Genomic DNA, 16,660 nt, shown 5'->3' on the forward strand with positions numbered 1-16,660 from the left:
AACCAAACCAAACATCTGGGGAGCAGCAAGGCAGAAGAGTACCCTAAAACCAGTCAGCCGGAAAGATGGCAGAGCCCTGGGGACAGGAAAAGCCTGCAGGCCCTAAGGCCAGTACAGAGGAAAGCCAGAGGCAAGAATGATTCTGGCAGAAGCCCCTAATCTCCTAAAGGCCTGGTGGGCACAACACGGGCCTGCTGAGACAGAGGATGCCTCCTAAAGCCCCACATGAAAGCAGTCTGTCCCTTCAGACTTGCTGGAGCTTGTCACCATGACAAGAGCCTGCTGCCAATATACCTGGGGCATGAGGGGCTCAGTGCAATTACTAGGAGGCACAGCTAGCAGAGAGGGTAGGAAGGGACCCGTGAAGGAAGACATGGCCTTTCTAGAAAGCAGAAACCAGAACAAAGGGTGCAGCCGACCTACTTCAGACAGGATCCATTCAAAGGGGGCCAGGGCACTCTGGGTGTCACCAAGTATCCCAAAGGCTCTGGATATAAAGAGAGCTGAATCTGACTCCTATGCCACACACTATTCCTAGAACTCTGCTCAGTGAAGCAAGCAAGGTGTGGGAACAACTGAAACGTGGCTCAGGCTCCGTGGGTGAGGGTGGCCCCTCCATGCCCACACATCTCCCTGTCTCACTTTGAAATAACCTCCTGGGACCTCAGGCAAGTACCTCCTCTTTCTGGGCTCCTTTTGTTCATCTGTACTAGATGGTGTCATGAACTCTCCTGACCCTCTACTGTGCAATTCAAGCACAGGCATGGCTGATATGCCTCGTTCCCTAAAAGACACAACGGTCCAGCTCACCACTGCTTCCTCTACACCGACTGCTTCGTGTCTGTATCTTCCGGGCCTAACTTCACAAATGAGGAGAGTGGCTCATAGAGGTTAAGGGAATTGTTCAAACTCCCGGTGGGGGAGCTGACATTCAAACTGGTGCCAGTCTTGAGTCTTAATTCCTAACTGTGGCAATGGCCATAGTAGTTATCCCAACCCTACCAGGTCCTAGAAAATGCCACGGGTCTTTGTACCTCACTTATTTCCTAGTACATAACATTGAAATTAAAGTGCATGGTGGCTGGGAACAGGTAGGTGGAGAGTGTGTGGGTACTGAGAACTCTGCAGACTGGCCAGTCGTTCACCCGGCCACCTGTTCACCACTATGGTTAATGGCCTCATTGCCACCAACCACCACCTGCCATTTTAAAACCATATACACACAGGCAACACTTCCTCACACCATTGCTTTAATATCACATGACAGCTTTGAAAAAAACAATAGGGATTTCTTCTCCCACCCCCTGAAGGAGGAAGTTGGACTCTCAAAGACATATAACTTCCCTCAGAGGCACACAGGAAATGCTAAACTCGAAGCTCGCGCCTCTGCCTCCCTATGCAGAGTTGAGTCCACCACACGCTCGACCTGCCAACCAGCCTTCGTGACAGCCATGAGCACATGCGAGAGCTCATGTCTTGCCAGCACAGCACCTGTCATCTCAGCAGACCGTCCCCCAACAGCCCTACACGCCTGTGCCTCTGTGACCTCACTGTGCAGAGGGGGTGCAAGTTATTCCCAGGATCACCATGCTACACACAAACCAAAGAGCTGATGATCCAAACCCATGTACGGCTCCAGCGTCTGAGGCCTAGACCTCTGTACTGTCTAGGAGGCTCCATAGCTAGCAGACAGTGGATGGGGACAAGAGGTCAGACACATCAAGTAGTGTGAGTGCCTGGCAGGGCAGGGCAAAACTATGATAACAGGAGGACAAACAAAGCTCGTGGGGAGCCACAAGAGGGTGGCTGATGTAAATGTCTGTCTGGGCAGTAGGCCAGGAATCTGAGCAAAGGACACAGGGACACAAGGAGGTGACAGGTGTGAGGGGAAGGCCTGGTGAGATCTTGGTCGAGTGTCTTGCTTTCTCTGGACATCAATTTACTCGGGTACTGAGTATAGCATCTGGAGTAGCTCCAGACCCTTTCCCACGTACCTAAAGACCCCTGGACTCTGAGAAAACCAGCACTGCCCAGTGTCACCCCAGGGACTGAGAAATGTCCTTGGCTGTCCTGGCACAGCTTAACTGCTGGAGAGGTCTTACAGAAGCACAGGGTTCAACTAGCATGCCAGGGCCAGTGAAGTGTGTGTAGGTCCTCAGGGGGCCACATTCCATTCATTGTCAACCTCTCCAGGGCTCCACTGAAGCAGGCACCACCCTGCCTGGACCCCACCAGGAGCCAAGGCCAGCCACATCCAAGTGCGCAGAGGAATGTCAGTCCAGCCCAGCCTGCCCCACAGTCAGTCCTGCTGGCAGCAGGTTTTTTGTTTTTGTTTTGTTCTTTTTTAGTCAAGGTCTTACTATGTATTGAAGATGGATCTCAAGTGCTGTGGTGCCCACACTTGGACTCCTGAGATCAAGCGATGCTCCTGCCTCAGTCTCTAGAACACTTAGCTCTATGGGTATGCACCACCACACCTAACTCAATGTCTAGAATGCCCTTAAGTCACCTCAATGACCCCTGTCCCTCCAAGCCTCCCACACACATTTCCCTCAGGCTGACCACTGAACTGCAGAGACAGAGTCTCTAGGAAAAGGAAAGTTACCACCCTCCTCCCTGAGACCTGTGCTGCCATGCCAACTTCATAAAGCTAGGGAAGGGGCCGAGCCAAGGCCAGCCCTGTTCTCACTCTGAGGCAGAAGTTAACAGGAACTTGCTAAGATTCTAAGCAAGACTCCTAAGAACAGAAGGTGACAAAGTTAAGGGGACCTTCTGGGACTTTGTCAAGCATCTTGCCTCCCCACTCCCCAATTTACCCACCTAACTAAAGGGAATCCCTGGCACTCCCCAGACCTCCACTATCCCAGATCTCAACACCTACAATTGCCCCATTAACCCACAAGTCAATGTGTTCTTGCTCAAAACGCTGTCAGAGAACCCATCACCTAATAGGCAGAACCTCTCATCCTGATGGACCACACAGCCCATTGCTGCTAACAGCTTCTTCTAATTGAGTGTGGTGTCAAATCTTTGTCAAGTATTTTCTGCACCTCTATAAGGAACTTTCCAAGTAACCCCCTGTGAAGCAGGTGTTAGGATGGGCCCATTTATACAGATGAGAAAATAGAGGATCAGAGAGGTTCTTTCATTTGCCCAGAATCTCACAGCTCAACAGCAGGGGAAGTATTCACTGGCCATTTGCCTGAGTCAAGCCCAAATTCTTAATCACTGTACTATGCTATCCCCTCAAACGGTCCTACTGCCCTGGAACTAGAGGCCAGGACAATACTGCTGTGCAGAGGAAGGAAAAGCAGCGCAGAGCGCCAGAGTCTGAGGCTCCCCCTCTTCAGTCTTGCCCTTCAAAAACAAAACTCCTTCCCATGAGGCATGCCAGAAGAGGGTCTGAGACCTCTGCCAGGATCTGCTGCCCGCTGTCAGGAGGAAGGATAAGGTAGGTTTGCCAAGAGAAGACAGAACTGAGGGAGGTAAACTACTTGTCTTAGAACAGATTCCTGAAGCTGGGGAGGACGAGGCACACCTGACGACCCTCACGCAGCACTCAGGGTCCCCAGGTACTTTCCACCAGTGTGTGCCCCAACAGAACTGACCAGAAATCGCAGTTTCTCGCTCCAAGCCTGCTAGTTCTGAGCCTTCTCCATCTTCTCTCAGTATCAACAATGTCCTTCCGGCGCCGCCAGCCAGCCACACTCTCCTCTCACCCCCACAGCTAATCCCTCAGCAAATCTGTCAGCTCATCCTGCAAGATAAATCCAGAGGCAACTCCTCGTGCCCCGCCTCCCTGCTACTGAGCCACTGTTACCCAAGGGGGAGCCCCTGCCCTTCCCCTATCCTCTTCATGATCCCCCTCTGCATGAAAAGCTAAGCAGATGAATGTTCCACTCAAGCCCTCTAACAGTTTCCCCTTTACTCAGACTTAAACAGCAATGTCCTCCCTCCTAAGAGACAAGAAGCCGTTCCCACCCACCCTCCCACCGTCTGCCTGCCCAGGTGCCTCGCTGCTCCTCACAGATGCCCGTGCCTACTCCCAGCCCTGCTTTGATGCTCCCTCCGCCTGGCATGCTCCTCCCTCCAGAGCCACCCACCTGCTCCCCCGACCAGCCTTATTCTTCTCCTAGGTACCACTCAGCACACACAGTATGTCTGCTGATTTGCTGGCACTGGCCCATTGGCGGTGTGACATGAACGTAGAGACTTGGTCTAGTCTGTGTACCGTGTCAGTTCCTAGAAAAGGCCTAAATGAGGCAGAAGTTGGTAAAAATGGGTTGAATGTGACCATTGCCTCCCTTAGTTAGACACAGCTAGTCCCTAAGCCCTGAATGTGATAGAACACCTGGGCCTTAGCAAAATCTCTAGGCTTTTATGTGACCACTGGATTCTACGTTCCATTTCTCTCTGCCTACAGCCTTTGAGCCCCTGGAGAGAAGCTCTAGGTCCTAATACTTGGACTGCCAGAAGGAGTCTTCACAGGGCTGCTACTGGTCTCCCCCACCGCCCACAAATGCTCTCAGCAGGTAGAGGGGGAAGCCAAGGCCTTGTCTGCCCTTCTCCTCTGTCAGCAGGAAAACCATTGGATATTAGCTTTGTTCTCAAAAGAAAGCACAAAGCTAGTGCCAGGCAGAAGTGGGCACAGAGACAGCTGGCCCATCGGAGACAGTGCGAGAGAAAACCAAGAAACAGGATGCAGGGTATTTAAGGGGTTACTTGCATACCCAGCCTATTTCATGCCTCCAGGATACTGTGGTCCTGCTCAGTCTTCCAGGCCCCAACCCTCTCCTCCTCAGACAATCAGCGATTGTCTCCACTGGGTGATCTGCCACTAACTGCAGAGTGAGAGGAAGACAGAAGCAAAGCCTGGTTTGCAGTGAGAAGACCTGAGGTTCCAGCCCAGATTTGCATATACTCGAGGTTAACATTTAGAGAGCCTCCTCCCTTTAGAATCTCAGTTCTCTCAGCTGTAAATGGCTTGTTCTGTCTTGTACTTAATCTCTCAGTCTATGTGCCACAGGACCTCAGGAGGCCAGGCATTTCTTACAAGGCCTGAGAGCAGAGGCCTAGCGCCTACCTGCTAAGAGCCAAGCTTCTTGCCCTTCTGGAACAGACAAAGCATACCTCTCTTAGTGTACCCAGCTCCTGAGCGGCCAGCCCACGTGGAGGGAAACCCTCTGGGTCTCTACCCCACCTCACAAACCTGCCTAATTGCTATCATTGAAGAGTTGCTCAAGAAGCATGAAGGGCCACAGAGACAGGGAGGAGCCCTATGTGCTGGCCCAGAGGGTGAAAGAGAAGCCAGCAGTGGGCGGTAGGGGAGGTGTTCTGTCAAAGTTACTCTGAGGTCCTCTACCAGCCCTGGGCTCTGTGTACCAGGACAGAGTGAATGCTCAACATGTAGTCTGAGCTCAACATGTTCTCCATGGCTGGATATTCTGGGGAGGGAAAGACTGTATCCTAGGTCAAAGGCAGGAAACAGAAATCTATAGGCAGTTTTTTTTTAAGTTTCCCAGGGTTTTCGTATCCACAGAATAATTGTGATTTATTAGCAAAGGCCACTTCCAAAAAGTGTCATCTTCGTTGGCATGGAGGCCCACACCTTAATCCCAGTTCTTTGGAGCAGAGGCAAGTGGAGCTCCGTGAGTTCAAAGGCCAGCCTGATCTATATAGCAAGTTCTAAGCTATCCAGGGCTATACAATTAGGAAGATGTCTCAGGAAAAAAACAAAAACAAACAAACAAACAAACAAAAAACCAGGGGGCTGGAGAGGTGGCTCAGGTTAAGGCTATTCTTCCGAATGTCCTGAGTTCAAGTTTCAGCAACCACATGGTGGCTCACAACCATCTGTAATGGGATCCCATACCCTTTTCTGGTGTGTCTGAAAACAGCTACAATGTACTCAAATACATAAAATAAATAAATAAATTTTTTTTAAAAAGGAAAAACAAGGGGCTGGGGATTTAGCTCAGTGGTAGAGCGCTTACCTAGGAAGCGCAAGGCCCTGGGTTCGGTCCCCAGCTCCGAAAAAAAGAACCAAAAAAAAAAAAAAAAGAAAAAAAAGGAAAAACAAGTCCAATAAACTCTGAATGGACAGACAGACAGGAGCTGATGGCTAAATAAGGCAGCAAGAAGGAACCAGGAGAGCCTAGTGATAGTAAATACCAGAACTGCACACTGGTTTCACCCTTCCCTTTGCCCCAGGATGCGCAGGGACAGACAGACAGATGCACATGGCACAGCTGAGGACTGCTGAGCCACATGAGCTTCTGTCAGCATGCAATGGACCACTGCAAGCAAAAGGCTCCCACTATGTGCCGTGACAGTGAGAAGTGGCACTCTCAGAGGCTGCTCCCAACGTCAGAAAGCCAGACAAGGCTCATGCTTACAGCTCACTGGGAAGGCCTGTCAAAAAGATCACTGTGAGTTTCAGGGCAGCCTGGGCTACCTAGTGAGATCCTACCTACACACAAACAAACAAACAAACAAACAAACAAACAAACAAATGCCAGCTGTGGCCAGTCTGGAAGAGAACGCCAGGGCCCAGGGCAGGCTGGTTCACAGAGGCAAAAGGACAGCCTTCATTTCCACAGGATATATTTATTATGCTCCTTCTGTGTGCACAGTCCTGAGCCAATGCACTTTTCCAGGATACAGATGTGAGAAGTCCAAACCCTTGCTGCCCATGAAGAGCTACAGGAGGCAGGCAGGCCGCACATTACCAAGCAGGAGAGAAAGCAGCCTCTGCCTTAGGGGCAGGGTAGCAAACTCCAATGCCTCTGGGGTACAAAATTATGAAGCATTCGAAATGACAGGCAGGGGTCAGTACAGGGCTTGGGCCTCATGCCCAGCATGAGGCACTGGAGAAGGCAGGCTTGCCGGCTTTCAGGCTTCTGATGGGGAACGGGACAGGCTGTGAGACAGGGTCTCACAGAACCAAGGCTGGCTCAACTCCTAATCCTACCTCTACCTCCCAAATTCTGGGATTAACAGCACCTATATACCACTATGGCCAGCTTGATGTTCCGATTTTTCTGGCAAAGCCAGAAGTATTTTATAGTATAAAATCTCCTACTGACCACTAGCTCTGGTATCTGGCATGGAGCATGCCCATAGAGCAGAGATGGCCTGCCAGCCTCTAGCCTCTGTTCTCTTAAGGACAGAAAACACAGTGTTGAGTTTGCTGCACAGTTCAGCTCAGGAGGTGTGACTAGCATTGTGGAGACCAGTCAGGAAGACAGACAGCCTCTCTGTACCAGGGTTGGGTTAAGAAGTGAGATGGGAGAGGGAGGGTCACTTAGAAAAGGTATGGATACAAACTGGGACCATAGGAAACATTAACCTCTTGTCCCTACAGGCTGGCAGGTCAGACCAGGAGCCCATGACGCCTAGTGGCCAACATTTCCTCAAAAATCCAAGGTGCCTGCCAGCCTCCAGAGCAAGCACAGGCTCTGGGTGTGGGGAGGGGCTGCCCGCCCGCCCGCCCCACAGACCAGCAGACTAAATCAATCAGACTAAATCAATCGCTGGGAGAATAGCAGGGGTCCGATTTCAGACCTGCAGCTTGAGGAAGCCGGCCAACAACAGCTCCGTGGGGGAAGGGAGAGGAAGACACAATGGGGGTTGGGGGGGACAGAATGAGATTGGGAATCGCGTCCTGCCTGGCCAGGCTAGGTTGTTACATAAGCCTGCATCAAGACAAAGCATGGGAAGGCCTGGCCTGAGAGTCCCAGAAGGCAGAGGGCTGCCCGCACCGCCTACCCACTGCAGCTCCACAACCCTGCCCTGTGGCTCCAGGTGAGCCCAGAGATAGGGAGAGACCCAGAGCTGGGCCAGGCACATAGGCCAAACCACCACAGACCGGCAGCAAGGACAGCCGTGTGCCAAACTCTCCTCAGGTGACAGTTCTGAACCAGGCAATGGGGGAGTTCTCCACATTCACGTTCAGGCTGAGCAGATAAACATCCCTGTTGCCGCCCTCTTACACACGAGGAACCTGAAGCACAGAGTCGCCAAGGTCATTCAGATCCTGCATGGAGGAGCTGCCTTTTGGAACTGGCAGCGGCCTCTGTGACCGTACTTGAGATATCAGTGCGACATGGTCCTGTCTCTCCAGCCTACAGTGCACAGGGCCGGCACCCACCACAGGGATGCCTGTCACTCTCTCCATCTGGCAAGCTGACAGGACTCTTTCTTAAACACCGCACAGAGGGCTGGAGACAGAGCTCAGTGGTTAAGAGCACTGGCTGCTCTTTCAGAGGACCTGAGTTCAATTCCCGGTACCCACACAGTGGCTCACAACCATCTGTAACCGTATCCTCATAAGATCAGGTGACCTTTACTCGTGTACTGATACATGTGTATACAGACAAAACATCCACATGCATTAAATATAGAAATCTTTTTTATTTTTAAAGAAATGCAATAGAAGTAGCTCAGAAATGAGAGCCCAGAGAGATTAAAAGCATTTGCTCCTGTAGAGGACCCAGAATCAGTTCTTGGCACCCACACAGTGGTTCCCAACTATCCCTAGCTTCAGCTCCAGGGGATCTGACACCCTCTTCTACATTCCACAAATACCAGGCACACATATGGTGCACAGACATGCGTGCAAGCAAAGCACCAATACATATAAAATAGATTTAAACTTATTTAATTTTTAAAAAAGAGAGGGGGGGAAAAGAAGCAGTACACAAAAAATGCCTGCAAAATGCCACATCTAATGTCAGGGGCTCACAAGTCCCTGTACTGGGAAGAGCAGGGGGGTCGTGACCACAGAGTACCCCATAGACAGGAGACAAGGAGCAGAGGGAAGGATGCTCACAGGCCCTCTAGGTCTCTCGTATTTGTAGCTCTGGAGCCCTTCACCCACAGTTACGGGCGCGATTGAGGTCAGGGCCTAGTCATCCCTGCAGGACCGGGAGAACAGAATGAATCAGGACACACCATGGCCTGTGACTCTGTGCCCCCACAGAGTGTGACTCATAATTCCTAGCTGCTGGGTAGGCGGTGTACAGCTAGGCCCAGGGTGCTCTCTCCCAATTTGGCCTTCCCCAACCCTGGTAGCAATGAGTTTCCAAAGCCCCTAACCTACCCATGCCCCTTGCTGTCTCCAACAAATCAGAGAAATCTGAAAGTGGCAAAGTCAAGGAGACCTCACTCTATCCCCAGGTTCTCTGCTGCCTCCCACTGAGTGACTTCTGACAGCCCCATCCCACCTCTCAGTCTCCCAGTCAGATGGGGAGGCTCCCTAATGAAGCCTTGCCCAGGCCCAAAGCCCTGGATATGTAAACAACAGGCTTGACAACTTCACAGAGCTCTGGAGCTTGCCTTTGGGAAATTACATAAACATCCTTCAGAGAAACAAAAGTCAAACCTACAGACTCAACTTTGTTTAAGGATGTCAAGAAAGCCTTTTCCAACACAACCTCCCCCATTTATCACCATTGTTCCAAATATCCTCTCAGGACCTAGAAAACACATTTGGTTTCCGTCTGGGGTTTGGGCTTCTTGGTGATCTTCCTCATGGAAACTGTCCCGCCCCTTCTTGGCAGCTGTCTTCCAGGGCACCCCCATCTCTCTTCCCAGAACTGCCCTGGGCCACCCTGAGGATACGGCTACATTGTCTGCCAAAGACTAGAGGAATGGGACCGTTTAAGGGGGAAAACCTTTCCCTGCTTAGGAAGAACAGTGACAATACTGAGCTCTGGTCCTACAGTGACTCTGACACCCTCTGCTGCCTGAGTGAGTGAGCCCCTGCTCCTGACTGAGTCTTCAACTGTGAGATTAAGGATTCCTGTACCACCAGGGGAGGTCCTGGGGCTCCTAGAAAGGCCATTGAGAACACAGGCAAAAAAATACAGAAGAGGTGGTAGACAGACTTTTAATAATTCTTACTTATGTGCGTGCGTGCCCTCACACAGAGACCAGGAGTAGACTTCAGACCCTTTAGAGCTGAAGTCACAGGTGTCTGTGAGGGTCCTGAGATCCTGGTCCTCCATGAAACAGTAACTGCCCATTAGTGGCTTCGTTATCTCTTCAGTCCCTGTAAACTGATTTTAACCCTCCCACTTCTCCAATCAAAACCAAAAGAAAAACAAACAAATCAAACCAACAGAAACCCCACTTTATCTCTCAATTTTAACCTCTCACCCCACGCTGGGACCTTGAGCCCCAATCACCCAACAGGATCTTACAGGCTTCTCTTATTCGTTTGATAGAATAAACTCTATCCAGGGCTCCACTTTAAGTCGTGCTACACACACTCCCAAGCCATCCCTGCCACCATTCTCCTGAGACCCTCACCCTGCAGAATGTTACAGGCTCCTCCATCGACTACTGACTTGGTGGTACACATACATCTGCAAGCCCAGCACTTGGGAGGTGGAGGTAAAAGGGTTAGGAGTTCAAGAGCAGCTTTAGCTAGGGCCAGCCTGGGTTGTATTAGACTGTATATAAAAAATAAACAGGCAGAAACAAAGGCTGAGACTTCAGCCCAGTTCACAGTGATGCCTAGCTCACACAGAACCCCAGCTTCGATATGAACGGGTAATGGTGGCGCACACACGCCTGTGTTCCCAGCACTGGAAAAGTAGAACGAGAGGAGCATTAAGGCCTTTAGCCAGCCTAGACCCCGTGAGATCCTGTTTCAAGAACAAGTAAGATGAGCTTGGTGGAGTGTGTCTCTGATCAAAGGCAGAGGCAGGCAGAGCTCTGTGATTCCAAGGCCAGCCTGGTCTACGTAGAGAGTTCCAGGTCAGCCAGGGCTATGTAGTAAGACGCTAATAAACAAACGTCCCTAAATCTAGTCTCTCACAGCTACGCGTGGCCTAGGCACTTTTTCCCCTGTACACAGAAAGGACAACAGTGCCTCCCCAGTTTAGAGGACTATTCTGGAAATTGCTTCTGAGAACTCGACATGGAAATGTCTGGTAAGCACTGATAAACTGTCAATAGTTATGAGTAGCAGTTGCGATCATGATTAGGATCACTGAGATGCTTAAAACCACTGACTGCTGACAGCTAAGGATTCTCAGAGCACATCGGGCCACTGGCCGGTGTACGTGCCCACTCATCCCTCACAGCCAGGCTCCAAAGCAGGACCCATGCTCTCTGACCCCAACCCTGGTCCAGGCCCAGAACATAGCTGGCTCATCCCTAGTTCCCATTTGTTTCATTGTTCAAATAGAGCAGTCCTGGAGCTCAATATGTAGAGCAGGCTGGCCTTGAGCTCACAGAAATCCTGCCCCCTCCCCATGAGTATTGGGATTAAAGGCATGCCACCCTACCCGGCCTCCTGACACTTATTCTTGCCAACACAATCTCTCCCTAACTCTCACCCTCCCACTACTGTCTTCCTCAATTTGTCTCAATATTCTTTCTTATACTCACAGAGTTTGACAGTACCCCAATGCTATTATAAGATTGGATATTGGGGAACAGGGCGCTAATCCAAAATGGCAGCTCTTCCACAACAGGGTAGAGAGTGGGCACGGTAGTGTCTGCCTTTAATCACAGTAGTAGGGAGGCAAAAGGAGTGGACCTCTATTAATTCAAGGTCAGCCTGGTCTACACAGTAGCAGACTAGCCAGGGTTTCCTAATGAACACAGCTGGACTGAAAAAAAAGAAGTAGAGAGAAATCAGGCTTTCTGTGAGTGCCCCCACAACTGTTTCATGTCTGAAAATGCTGGAACAGGAGTACAAAGAAAGAGGCATTTCTCTTTTAAATGACCTAGGATAGGAACGTTCCTCCTGGTGCTGGAAATCTGAGTAGACTGGAAACGGGGAAGAGGCCCTAATTCCGTGTCCTCGTGCATGAGAACCACTTGGAGAGCAACCACACATACATAGACACACACACACATACATGCGCGCACACACACACACACACACACACACACACAGACACAGACACACACACACACACACACACACACACCACACACACCACACTGCTGGGCACCACCACTCAGCACCTGACCCTGGAGGTCTGGGTAGGGAGCCATCCTCTGCACATCCCCCAGCTCCCAGGTGATACAGATGCCAAGGAGCCACAGCCCAACTTTGAGAGGTTCCTGCTAAACCTGCAGAAGCAGGGAAGCCACCTACTGCTTCCATTCCCATAAAAGCAGGAGCCAGGGTGTCACAACCATGAGGAGGAAGAGCAAACGGGCAGAAGGACACAGCTTGAGTAAAGGGCCTGCTAGGACAACACTCTCTTCTCGCCTGGCATCTGCCTGGGCAGGTAGCTATGTGCAAGCAAAGCGGAGGGTACAAACCAAAGTGCTTGCCATTGAGCAGAGACTACAGCAAACCTCCACCCTATACCGCCTGGAGACCTGTCCAGACAATCCAGTCCTTGGCCAGCCTGAGGGTGCTGAGAATCCAGACCTTCCCTCACGGGGTCAGATGTCAGGTCTGAAAAAGGCAGGATCACATAAGCACTAGGATTTTTTTTTTAACTTATTTTTATATATGCATGAGTGTTTACCTGAATGAATGTCTGTACCACTTGTGTGCACTGCCCACATGAAGGTTAGAGATGGTGTCACATCTCCTGGAACTGGAGTTACAGTTGTGAACCACCATGTGGCTGATGGGAGTTTGAACCCGGGTTCTCTGGAAGAGCAGCCAGTGCTCTTACCTGCTGAGCCATCTCTCCAGCCCTGAGATCCACTCCCAGAAATACGGTGCTTGCTCCCTCCGGAAACAAACACTGCCATCTTGTCCTGTTGTGATATGTTGTTTTCTTATTACACAGTTGAGATCAGTCCCCTCTGGTATATTGACCCTTCAACCTGTCTATCAATGCTTCACAGACAAGGAGGTAGCCAGAGGAGCCCTTTAGAAACCAGCAAACAGGGCTGGAGAGGTGGCTCAGTGGTTAAGAGCACCGACTGCTCTTCCAAAGGTCCTGAGTTCAAATCCCAGCAACCACATGGTGGCTCACAACCACCCGTAATGGAATCCGATGCCCTCTTCTGGTGTGTCTGAAGACAGCTACAGTGTACTCATATACAAAATAAATAAATAAATCTTTAAAAAAAAAAAAAAAGAAACCAGCAAACACTGGCTGTAATCCCAGGGTCAGGAATCAGACAGGAATAACTATCAAGCCAGGTTTGGTGGTACACAGTTGAATCAAGCACACAGGAGGCAAGAGTTGGAGGCCAGACTGGTCTATATCGTGAGTTAGAGGAAACACAGTAAGACCCTGCCTGTGTCTGATAAACAACTATCAAAGTTAGACTTCGAGCTGAGCATGGTGATGTATACCAGTGATGCCAGCAGTTAGAAGGTGGAGACAGGATATCATGAGTTCAAAGCCAGCTACACAGTGAATTTGAGGCCATCCTAGACTAAATCAGACCCACTATCTACCCAGAAATCGGGGAGAGGTAATACAGAAAAGAAGGCAAAGTGCTTACCTAGCATTCACAAAACCCTGGGTTCAGTTCCCAGCACTTATGAATCAGGTGTGGTGGCATATGCCTCTATTATGAGCAGAAGGAAGGGCAGGTCAGTCAGAAATTCAAAGTCATCCTTAGCTATACAGCAAGTTTGAGGGCAAATGGGGATTACTTGAAACCTTACCTCCCACCACCACAAAAACTAAACAAAAAACCAAAACATAATCTCGGCACTCAGAAAGCTGAGGCAGGAGGACCACTGAAAGTTCCAGGCCAGTAACAATTAGTTATAGGCCAACCAGCAGAGTTGAAAAGAGACTTTATCCAAAAAAAAAAAAAAAAAAAGTCCCAATAACCATACGTAACCAAAACTTGTCTACAGTTAAAATGCTTCAAAGGACAACTGCTGTCCTCTTTGTACAGGTGAAGAACTGAACTCCTGGCCCAAGGCTCTGTAGGCAAGCGTGACTGCAGGCACCTGGCCACAGGCTGTCTGGTATCCAGTCTCTCTTTCAGCCTTGACTCCGTGAGGATCTCACTACTGCCTTAAGGTTAAGTCCCTCCTTCCCTGTCCCTCACCTCTCCCACCACCGTGCCTTCACCCTTCCATCCTAGAAGTGCCAAGCCCACAGTCCAGGCAGTAAGAGATGGTCTCTGGTCATGAGAGCCACCATAATTAAGGCTACCTGCCCAAGTCACCTGGCACAAGCTTAAGACAGGACTCAATATGGTCGCCAGGGAGGAGATGGGGCTTGAGTCCCTTCACTTGGATGACAGGAGGAAGAGAGAAAGCAGAGGAATTAACATGGGGAGGAAATCCTGACCAGCTTCTAAGATACAGTCACAGCCACTGCAGGCCTTGCAAGCGCCCTAGCACTGTGGATTCAGTTTCCTTACCTGCACTTCCCAGTCCTATACAGTAAAAAAGCTACTCTGGGGGTTGGGGATTTGGCTCAGTGGTAGAGCACTTGCCTAGGAGGCGCAAGGTCCTGGGTTCGGTCCTCAGCTCCGAAAAAAAAAAGAAAAAAAAAAAAAAAAAAAAAAAAAAAAAAAAAAAGCTACTCTGGCTACTTTGAACAGTCAACCATCCTTTCCAAAAGAGGCATTTGGGGCTTTATTTCTGGCTTTGTTTTACATTTAGAGTCTATGAGAGTGGGCTGGAGAGATGGCTCAGAGGTTAAGAGCACTGACTGCTCTTCCAGAGGTCCTGAGTTCAATTCCCAGCAACCACATGGTGGCTCACAACCATCCGAATTGAGATCCGATGCCCTCTTCTGGCCTGCAGGCATGCATGCAAGCAGAAAGCTGTATGATGTATACTTAATAATAAAAAAAAAGGGGGCTGGGGATTTAGCTCAGTGGTAGAGCGCTTACCTAGGAAGCGCAAGGCCCTGGGTTCGGTCCCCAGCTCCGGAAAAAAAGAACCAAAAAAAAAAAAAAAAAAAAAAAAAGAAGCTATGAGAGTGGGTATGAGGGAGCATGTGTATGTTTGGGGCATGTGTGGAAGTCAGGTGACAACTTATAAGAGTTGGTCTTCTCCTTCTATCATGTGGGACCCCAGGGATCTAACGCAGACCTTCAGAACAGTGGCAAGTACCTTTACTCAGTTGAGCAATCTCACAGGCCCAACAGGATTATCCTGATCACTGTTCTGCAGCTGGGGAAACCAGTGCTCAGATTTAGGGATTAGCTAATTGCTAAATCTAGTGAAAGAACTGGGATTTGAACCCACAACTTCGGAGTCTACTCCAAAAAGCTGCTCACCCCTCTGGAAACAGACCCCAGGCAGCTTCTGCTTCTGGAATACAGAGCCAAAAGATTAGACACTTCTGTAAGCTACAGTTCAAAGCAAGAACAGAAGGTGCAGGGAGGGTCCAGCCAACAGGTCCCATGAATGTGGTAAGCACAGGCAACAGCAGCTGAGAGATGTCAGAATGTCTACATAGGAGAAGGGAGACCCCAGAGCCGCTCACCGGGGAGAGTTCGGAGGTTGGGGAGGACAGAGACCTGAGATGCGGCTTCCTCGGAGGCGAGGGAAGGGATAAGGACACAGCTGGAGAAAGGAAAAAGAACAGGTTCTGCTTGATGGCTGAGAGGCAGGAGACACAGGGCACTGCCATTACACAGTGGAGTCACCTCTATACCTCATCAAGTGCTGTTGACCATGCACATTTTCAATTTTGATTAACTCAACCCACATCAAAGTAACAAGCCATAAAGCAACTAAGCATGGTCTCCTCCATCTGGAGGAAAAAGCTGAGGTAGCATCCTGTTTCTAGTTCTGCGGCTGCAAGGCACATCCACTCCCCCACTGAGTCCTAAACTCCAGAACCCAGGGTGATGACCAGACATTAGAACAGGCCCCAGAGTAGGAGAAGGCATCCTCTAGAGCCCTACCCTCCTTTAACCTCTGTTACAAGGAAGGAGGGAGCAAGCCCGCCACACACTCTCACCTCACCCCCACTCCTCACCTTTAAGCCCACAGACATAGGAGCCCTTCTCCCAACTCACGATCCAGTAAGTACCTGCTCACAGATGGAGAGGGAGAACCTGACCCCATGGTGGAAATGGAAACCAAGCCCTCAGCAGGCCAGGCTCTGGCTGGTTCCAGAGACAACGCTCTGTAACTCCCGTCCCAAAAGACTAACACACATGTGGTACACAGACATACATTCAGGCAGAACACCCACACGCATGAAACAGAAGCAAGACAGAAAACATTTTTTAAAAGGAATAAAAGAGAAAGAAAAGAGAAAAAAGAGAAGAGAAGAGAAAAAAGAAAAGCAGTATTGTGGGAAGAAGGCTGGGTGGGGCTGGGTGTCCCCACAGTCCAGGAGTCGAGGGGGAGCTGTGCGGGCCAGAGCTGTGCGGGCCAGAGCTGTGCGGGCCAGAGCTGTGCGGGCCAGAGCTGTGCGGGCCAGAGCTGTGCGGGCCAGAGCTGTGCGGGCCAGCGGGTATTGGTACTTCCTGAGCTGCACAGGAAAGGCCACTTTCAAGAGCTATGAGAACAGTGGGGCTGGAAGTGCGCTGAGTACTACCCTACTTCTGGGTTCTCAGGCAAAAAGGGAACTGAAAGCAGCCACCCTATCCTGACCCTGTAGGTGCATCCTCCCACATCCTCAACAGGCTCGCTCTCCCGCTCTCCCGCAGAGCCTCAGCAGTGAGGCTCTCCCCTTGCCCCTCAGGCAGTCTCTTTCCAGGTTAGAAGCCTTGGGCCTGACCTTTCAGTCTCTGACCTCAAAAA

At 50.4% G+C, this 16,660-nt stretch overlaps 1 protein-coding gene across 3 annotated transcripts in view; it reads right to left on the reverse strand.

Annotated features, from left to right (window-relative positions):
- The window catches only part of Ndst1 (N-deacetylase and N-sulfotransferase 1), a 62,700-nt gene that overhangs the window by 42,230 nt on the left and 3,810 nt on the right, over positions 1-16,660 (reverse strand). The window lies entirely within an intron of this gene.

The sequence above is a fragment of the Rattus norvegicus genome, chromosome 18 (genome assembly GCF_036323735.1).
Source record: "Rattus norvegicus strain BN/NHsdMcwi chromosome 18, GRCr8, whole genome shotgun sequence".
Classification (NCBI taxonomy): Eukaryota; Metazoa; Chordata; class Mammalia; order Rodentia; family Muridae; genus Rattus; species Rattus norvegicus.